Source organism: Apium graveolens, chromosome 5 (genome assembly GCF_009905375.1).
Source record: "Apium graveolens cultivar Ventura chromosome 5, ASM990537v1, whole genome shotgun sequence".
Classification (NCBI taxonomy): Eukaryota; Viridiplantae; Streptophyta; class Magnoliopsida; order Apiales; family Apiaceae; genus Apium; species Apium graveolens.
In genome coordinates, this window is record NC_133651.1 from 99,960,863 (window position 1) to 99,970,759 (window position 9,897).

A 9,897-nucleotide genomic window follows, 5' to 3' on the forward strand; every position below is an offset into this window, starting at 1 on the left:
CGCCATAAGTGGGCTATTGTAATGCAAGTGTTACAAGCAGCGTTACATTAGCTAAGAAATTTTTGTCCTATTGTAACACATCTCAATTAGTGTTACAGTAGGTTAAAATTAGTGTTACACAGAAATGCCGGTGTTGCACGACATGTAACACCAGCACCTAGTGTTACATTAGTTACTTTTTTAAATTTTCAAAATATTAAAGTAAAAATGTTATCATAAATTAGTATTAAAATAATGTTTTGGATTATTAATGATTCAAGAATGTAAGATATAATATTATAAAAGTTAAAAATTTTTGTTGTACATAAATATAAAAATCACTTTTTTAGATTTTAATTTAATAAAATAATAATTTAACAATTAACATAAAACTAAAAAATTAAAAATTAAAATCACACACATTTTTCTAGGTGAAAAATGGGCGGTTCTTTTCCCCCCAAACAAAAATGGCCCGACTTATACTCAACTTGGACAAAACTATACAAACATTTTCTCTCTCTCTCTGAAAACACACACACTCTCTCGACTCGATGAATTGAAGAACAAATTGGGGATTTGGAATTTGAATAAATATTTATATGGCTCTAATTAATAGGCTGATACTTACTTTGTAATTTATATGATTTTGCAGGGTTTGTAGGGCTTCCCTATGGCGATTCGAAGAAAATTACTAATTTTTAAATGATTTTACAAGTGATTGGGGCTTCCAAATTGGGGTTCGAAGTGAATTGGTAAGCATTTACATCTTATTTGGTGTTTTGTTGTGTTTAATTGTGGGTTTTGTTACCATTTACGGGAGGTTTTGTTTTGTAGGAGATTAGGGCTTCATAAATTTCTAAATCCACACTTACACAAAGTTCAAGCATAATTCAAGACTAATGTTGGGAAGGTAAATATTGTTCTAATTTTGCGGCCATTATTTAGCAAATGATATACTGTGAAAAGTAGGGTTTTTTATCATAATAATTTGATATTAATTGTTATACTTTTTAATGTACTTAATCTGTTATTTATAATATTTGGAGTAGACATGTGGTCAGTATTTAAAGGATTAAATAGGTGAGAAATGCGGCCGGGGTTAATAATGAGGCTGCAAGCAGTATGATGCAAAAATTTTGGGACTCTGCTATGGTTTTAAGCCCCATTGGTGATGATGATGAGACACGGAGGTAATAATATTTCTATTGTGATATTGACAATAGTATTCTAAACACTAGAGTTTTAATTTTTATCTATGTATAATTGTATACTACATGGTCTAAAACGTCAAAAGTTGTTTATGTATATACTTGTATACAACAGGGTCTAAATCTCAAAAGCCAATGACCCATGACCTTTTGACAGTAACATTAACTGGATTTTATGTGTAACAGGGGTATAATGTAGTGAGAATACGTGACAAATTAACAGTAACTGGATTTTATGTCAGATGGTTGATTTTTCGTACTTAATGATCAGAGAGAACATGAATGGAATATATCGAGAAAAGAGATGATGGAACTCGTGGAAGTTGGCATTCTTGAAGAGAAAGATATTGAAGATGCTACATCTGCAACATTTAATCATGTATGAACTTTAACTAAAAGAACTGGTGAATGGCTTATGAGCTTAGCCAATTGTAGATTCTGCATTAGACTCCTTTTGTCCTTCCTTTTCTGAAATATATGGTATTATCATAATTTGTCTTTGTGGTTTACTTTTCAAAACAGATGCGGATTTGAAGGGAAGGGTGAGATTTGGGTTGAAAACATTCTTAACCTTGGTGTTTCATAAGTCAACCAGATGTGATACATTTATGTGCTTCATTATCTATTAGATAGGTAATAGAATATAAGGCATATTTCACCATAATAGGTTGTAAGAATAATAATGAAGAGGTATTTTATCATGACTATAAAGGATATGAATTTGGAATGAACTACTGCAAAAGCTGAGAGTTATGTTTGCAACTACATGGAAGCATCGGTCAAGATGTCTATATTGAAGTAAGCCTATGAAATTACAGAGTTCTTGAGTGCAAATCAAGTATTTATCAGTACATGGTTAAAGTCGGTACAGTTGTTTACTTCTCTACTTGTTTGATTAAATACATTGCTTTGGATTAGAAGAATGTTTCAACCCCACATCAGCAACCTTCAAATAAGTTGACTGCACAAATTTGAGGAACAAATAAATTAGAAGTATGTGGATATAACCGTGTCCATTTTTAGTGCCTCATTTTATTTAAGGCATACAATGCATTACCACAGATTTTGCAATTAGACAGTGGGAAGAGGCTGTCATCATGTCTCATTATTGATGCAATGGGGAACTTTTCACCAGTTGTGAAGCAGGTTAGTATTCTTAATTCTTTCCTGCTTAGTATTTTTCTTTTTTTATTAAGACTGTCATCTATAACTGAGTATAGACTTAGAGTCTTGTCATTATTTCGTGTATAGAAAGCTTGCTCATATATCTAATCTTTTGGAAGTTTTACCAACATGAAGAAATTAGCTAGTCTGGTTATGATCTGTTAAATTTTTTGGATAATATATGATCTCTACAGATTAGAGGCGGAGGAAAGCCGGATGGTTTCTTCCTTGTTGTTGGTTCATGTTGTCGTGGTTTCGCGGATAATAAGACAGGTGATGTTATATATGCTAGCGCTGAAGTAAAGCAGGTTGGGCAGTCACAAGTGTAGTATTTCTGGGAGGTATTTTCTAATTTAATATATAGTTCTCTAATCTATTTATGGGTGTGCTCTCAATTGCTTTTAGCTAATTAGGTGTGCTGACAGTTGGTTTCCTTAAAAGTGTATAATTTACAATGGAAAAGCTTTAATCTTTTATGCTAATTTCTCTACCCACTGAAACTATTCAAGGCCTTCCTTGCTGAGGAGATCCATGTGGTGTAGAAGCGGATAGGTCAACACAGTCCAAGCCTCCTGATAAGCCGATAAATGGGAATCTAGTCGATATTACACTTAAAAAATCAACATGGACCAAATGAAATCAGAGTCATCACTAATGCCTTGTTCCTTTAGCGAGATCAACATGGGAATCTAGTTTGAAGAATGATACTCTTATGTATATTTTTACTAATCAACATAGACCTATTGTAACGTTTTTGGGGCCTATTGTAACACCATTTAGGCATTATAATAGCCCACTTATGGCGTAGTGGATTCTGAGGGATAAATCAGATGAAGATTAGTAAGTCCAGGTTCATGCATCAGAACCTGTGACAATAGAAGCTGAAAAAGAAATTTTTTAGAAGGAGATAGAAGCTGAAGAGTCAACTCTTCAGAAAGAAAATGAAGCTGAAGGGTCTGGAATTCAGAAAAGGAAAAGATCTGCAAATTCTGATGCAGATCATGTTTCTCCATCATCCATAAGATCAAAGACGATGAGAGCAGGTAGGCATATGGCACAACCTCAATCTGAGGTTGCTAAAGAAGCTGAGGAAGGGGATCAGGAATCTCTGATCTCATTGGAACCAATAGTAATTGAAGCTTTGCCTCCTCCGCCTCAAGCTACAGCCACTGTTCAAGATACAGTGATCACACCACCTGTCTCTCCAATCAAAGAACCAGTTACAGTTGAAGATTCAGGATTAAGTCCTGAAATTGACATTCATAGGCTGCACATTCCATCTATCTTGTTTCTGGAAGGACCACAAGGACAAGTGACAACTCCACCCGTTTCTCCATTAAATGCTGAAATACCAAGTACTCCACTTCTGGATGTGGAAACAGATGAAGTTGTACCAGAATCTCCTACAGCCATACACACTCTTGTGTTGTCAGAAGATGATGAGTTTCTAGCATGTTCAGGAGAGTCAGCTCTAGTAAATACTCCAGCTCAAATTCTTGGAAATGAGGCACTTCTTAAAAAGTTGTTGAAGAAGAAGCTCCTGTTCCATGGGAAGAAACTCATAGAGGAGTTGAATGGACCAAGAAGTGGAATGAATCTGACTTCATTCCCAGCTCAAAAGTTCTGTCAGATCATATTGCAAAAGCTGATGAGTTGCTGACAAATTCTGACTTCAAAGCTCAACTTAAAGTCACAGCTCTTAGTAATAAAAGTCTTCAAGGTCAACACTCCATTACTCATGCCAAGGTTGATAAACTATAGGAAAATGCTGATAAGCTAGACCTGATGTTCAAGCTAGACAAGAACATGTTTATCAGACCTATTCATGACAAAGTAGAGGCTATTGAGAAAGTTCAAGAAAAGCAACAGGCCCAACTGGTTGAGGTCCTACAAAATCAGGCAGCTCAACAAACTCAACTGAATGAAATCCAATCTTCAGTGGAACTTCTTCTCTCTCTAAACCTATCAGATGATGCCAAAAAGGGGGAGAAGGTAGTTAAGTCCAAATGCTCTACTATTCAAACATTGAAGAAGAAGGATGATAAAGAAGATGACCAGGGAAACCCAAGCAAGGGAAAAGGTCAAGGTCAAGGGCAAAGCAGCAAAGTTTCGTCACAAAAAGTAAATCCTGATTCTAGCAAATCTTCTACACAAAAGAATACAAGTTCTGAAGCTGCGAATGCTCAAACTCTGATAGTAAGTTCTGATAATCAAAATCTGATATCAAGTTCTGATATACTGATTCAAGCTGAAAGTCAAGACTCTCAAAAGTTTTTACAAACTCTGAAGCTTAAGGGAAGGGAGACTACTGTCTATTATAAGGATCCCAAGATTCAGACACTTGATGAAGAGATTGCTAGAAGATTATTTTTCAAGCATAATCTTGGAGTGGATTTAGAGACTCTCAAGGAGGAAGAATGTAACGCCCCCAAATCTGGGGTCAGAGGATTTGGTCATCACGAAGAAACCTCAACCCAAATCAACCTGTTTAATCGATAAATAAATGACAGCGGAAGATATTTAGCATAAATGACCCCAAACTAATCCAAGATCTTTTAAGGTTACAGTTCTAGAAACAAGATATCCAAATTCCATAAATAAATTTTCTCCTTCTTTTAAAACTCTTTTCAACAAATCTCAATCTCAAAACTAAACCCACTAGTATAACTTCGAAATGAAGTATACTAGGCCCAAATAAAATATACAACTATAATATAAATAACTTTACACAATAAAACTTACACTAGTCTGCAACCCTGGACCAACCACCTTCCAAAAGCTTCTTATTTGCTTCCTCGAATTACGTTGCTAACTAGCGCAAGCTAATCCTCACTGGAGGTTAAATTTAAAAACAGGCAAGTATGAGCGGAAGAAATGCTCAGCAAGATCATTATAATATATATAGGGTCTTTTGATATAAAACTGACATCTGCATCAGCGCAGAACATTTAGAAATCATAATTGCTGAATCATAAAATTTTAGTTGAGGAACCCTAGAATTGATTCCTTAATTGTATTCAAAACCATTTTAATCTTTTTGAGCGAAATGCTTCAGCAATACTTTGAATCTTAACGAGAATAACACTCTTAAAACAGTGTTTACAGAAATATCGTAATCAATAATAACATGAAACAATGATTATAGAGAGGATCATAAACTCATTCAAAACCGAACTCTTGAAATTAATACTTATTTTTGCTGTCATATCAAATTAGATATCAATACGAACTTTGATGTTCACAACACCCATACTGAAGTCAACACCAATCATCTGTACTAATACCACCTTTGATATTTAACAACAGCGTAAGTATCAGCATAAATCAGAATCTAAATCAAAACTATATTTTACCATTATTCTAAAACAGAAATAGTAGATAAATCATTTATTCTATGAATATCAAAAATGATATGATAATTTAGATTAGGATTATCCTCCGACGGACGTACTATCACATGCTGATCAGCCCGTGTGATAGCACAAGGTCATGATTCATAGAAATGTGACCCCAAAACACGAGTACTCAAACAAAAGGCAATATACCTGCCTGTGGCAAAAATTGTGTCATAATATTCCATATGGCACTTAGAAATAGCCCTCCGCTAGACCGTCCATCCCGGTCATTTATGCAATTATGATCCAATCTTAAAACCTTTTATTGAAATGGGGTCATAATAATCGACACCCGAAATAATTTTATTCCCCCAATTTTTGGGTAGGAATATTCGTAAGCAAATTACTTTTCTCAAAATCCAAAATATTTATAAATCTAATAATTGGATAAATAAAATCAATTGACTATTCAGAACATAGAATAGCAGATGAGCATTTGCATAAACAGAATTATTTAATTCAGCGATATGTAAAACATTTATCTACTACGAACTGAATAGGGAAAACAATACTTGCATGAAAAGATTTAAAATAAATATCACTTGAACAATAAGTGATGATAGGGATACTTGCCTTTGGTTTTTAGCAGTTAGTCACACTCGCAAAGACGTATCTATTCTGACATCCTGTCTTAAAATATCACCATCTTTCTTTTCAACACTTCACCGGTATACTGCTCCTGCGATTGCTAGAAGCCAGATATCCAATACCATTCCATTTCATTCTTTATCCAACACCTTGTCCTGATCAACTTGAGAGATCCGCATCTATAATTAAAATATAGAACTTTAATCGTCTAATCGATAATCACTCGACGAATTACGCGTCAAAAGCCTATCATCTACCCATACAATAACCCACACATAAATATAACAGACAAACACAGGACTCTTGATCCACATATGCACATAATTCACATAGCATATAAGCACATACCTCATATATCACATAAGACTCGGTTCATCGGAAGGGTCGACTCGGTACGTTTAAAACGGAAATCGGGTCAAAAATATGATTTATCGACCAAAAATCGACTCAGAATGATTCGTAAAACAAGCGACCTTTCGAAACAAAAGAATTTGGGTCTCGAAAGTATTTTTATTGAAAGCGGAATATTTTTCTGAGTCTGTACGCGTTCGTTTCGTATTAAACAGACGAACGGTTGATTTAATATGAATTTTTGAACATTTTTCGGAATTAAAACGGGTCTCCGAATCATTTAATAATTAGATAATAGGGCTCGAACACTCGAAAATAATTTTATAAAAATTATCGAGCCTGGAAAATAATATAAAATAATATTTTAAAGCTCAAACTATTTTTTGGAATTTTTAAATCAATTTTAAATAATTAAATCTAATTAAATAATTAATTAAAATTAATTAATAAATAATTAAATTAATTAATCAATTAAAATTTAAATTAATTGACTAATTAAATAATTAATTATCAAGTAAAATTAATTAATTAAATAATATAGATTTATTTTTGAATTAAAATAAATTTTCAGAATTAAAATAGTGATTTTTAAAATAGAAATGAATTTTCTAGAAATTAAAAATAAGATTTTTGAATTAAAATAAAACTGAAAATGCAAAAACACTTTTAGAATAGGATTTTGGGGGATTTAACATCAAAACCGGGTTGGGAATTCTGGAAAACGGGTCAGGAACGGGTCGAGCAAGAACACAGCCGGGTCGGCCGGAACTTCCCAGAACCCGGCCACCGGACTCCATCTCCGGCGACAACCATAGCCCCTAAATCCGGGTTAAAACATTGCAACCAGTCTGGATTTAAGCTCCAGATCAATCCAGCAACTTAACACCACTCACAGTTAAAACCAACGATGATTAAATCGTTGAATCCGGCCAAAATAGCCATTAAAGCCGGTGATAAACCGAGCTTTTCCGGCCAAGTCTGATTTCGTTCAATACTATATCAAAATCGATGATTTATATCTCAAATCAAACCCCTGAACATCTACAATCTATCCATATCATCACAAACAATCAAAAACCACTAAATCATAAACCCCCAAAATTCCAATATTAACCCTAAAAATCGATTTTAAAAATTACTAACTGTTGGAACGATTTGATGGAAGATATAGATAGAGAAGATTGAGGGCTTCAAAATGGCTATAAATACTTGTGATTTGGTGTTCAATAACACCTTCAAAATTGACTTTGATTTTCAGAATTCTTCAAGAACACCAAGAACACATATTCAAGTAATTTTCAGAAAATCAAACCTTAATTTCTATATGATATTGAACTCTATTTTTGAAGTATAATATACCAAATTGACCAGAAAAACATGCTCTACAACATGGAAGCATCAAATCACATCAGCAACATCAAGAACAAATTTTCATAATTTAATTACTAAATAATTCAGATATAAATAAATAAATAAGAAAATTACCATGATTTCTGGGCAGAAACTGATGATTGATTCAGAAAGAAGATTTTGAGAGCTTCGTTTTGATATACTGCACGCCCGAATCGGAGTTCGATAACGCCTTCGTTCTTGTGTTTGATTCTCAGGAACGTATCGGTTTTCTAGGGTTTTCTCTGTATTTACGATATTTTAACTGGTTGCAAATGAATAAACGGAATAAAGGAAATAAGAAATAGACTATTTATATTTATGGAATATTGGATCGTTCTGGATCGTTTTGGATCATTTTTATAGTTACTTAGCCGCTAAGTAACTATAAAAATGATACAATTCAATACCAGAATTGAATAATTATCAAAACCGAGCTTTTTATAAAACACCATATACGAAAATAATGTAAAATATCTCGTTTTTCGAGAATGCGAGTTTTATTGATTACCGAAATGATTGTCGTATCGAAAATATTGCGCCGGGCCGCGCACGGGTCAAACCGTAATCTGGATCGAAAAAGTCAAAACACGGAAAATGTCCGGAATTACCAGATTAGGTTAGGAAGGAGTTTTCAGAAGAGTTTCGGGTTGTAAAAACGCAAAAACGGTTGAGGTTGGAAGATTCCCAGCTTTATTAAATAATTTTTTGTAATTATTCAGAAAATAATTAATAAATACATAAATCATTATAAAATCATCTAAAAGTCCAAAAATTACCAGAAAAATATCACAATTATCTATATTTTATTCTGAGCACATAAAAATTAAAATATTCAAATAATATCACATATAAACACCCAAACATCAATTCCAATTATCAGCTAATTCACCAAAATTCACATAAAAATCACATAAACAAATCTAAATAATTATAATAATAATATTTGAAAATATGGGATATTACAATCTACCCCCCTTATAAGGATTCCGTCCTCGGAATCAGCAGAAGAAAGCACTAAGGGTCTTGTTAGCAACTTTCTAAATCTTGCAAACACAACTTTTCTCAAAATTTCTAATAACACTGCAATTCCTTATACCACACAGTTACCACGTGAGCTTCACTCTGCATTATTGTTCCATCCACATCCTTTGACCACTTTCTCAATAGAATCACTTTTACTGATTGCGAGAAAGAAGAATAGAGAGAAAGATAAAGAGAAAGAAAAAGAAGGAGAGAGGGAGAGATAAATAGAGAGAGAAGTAAAGAAACAAATTGGCTTCGTTATACGCCACTGATATCTTAATCGCATCGCAGTCCACTGCTGCTCTTGGTAATCCCATCACATAACCCTGCTTTAATTTGACCAGGATAACTCAGCTTAACTTGATTGGCATACCTTCGAATATTTGAGATGATAAAATCATTGACTTATAAAGAGAAAAAAAAATCATATCATAACAGGACAAAATCTGAATTTGAGAAAAAGTATTGTTGAAATAAAAGAATAATTGAGAGATCAATATGATCAAATGAACATGGTATTGCGTGCCCAAATTAAGACACTACTAAAGGTAGTTAACCTTCATGTATTCATAATACACACAAGTGATGGCGTCCCATCCAACTCCTATCTCACAGACAGGTATACCTTGTGTCCCCTATAGTTAGGGATGTTCATCTCAGTCAGAATAAAAGAATATCAAAAGAATCTAAAATTAAATGAATAAAACTAGAAAGATTTCAAAGCTGATATTTCTGAAGGAAATGAAATCCGGAGAACAAAAATTCTGGCATAAAATGACTAAAAGAGTGTTAGGGAA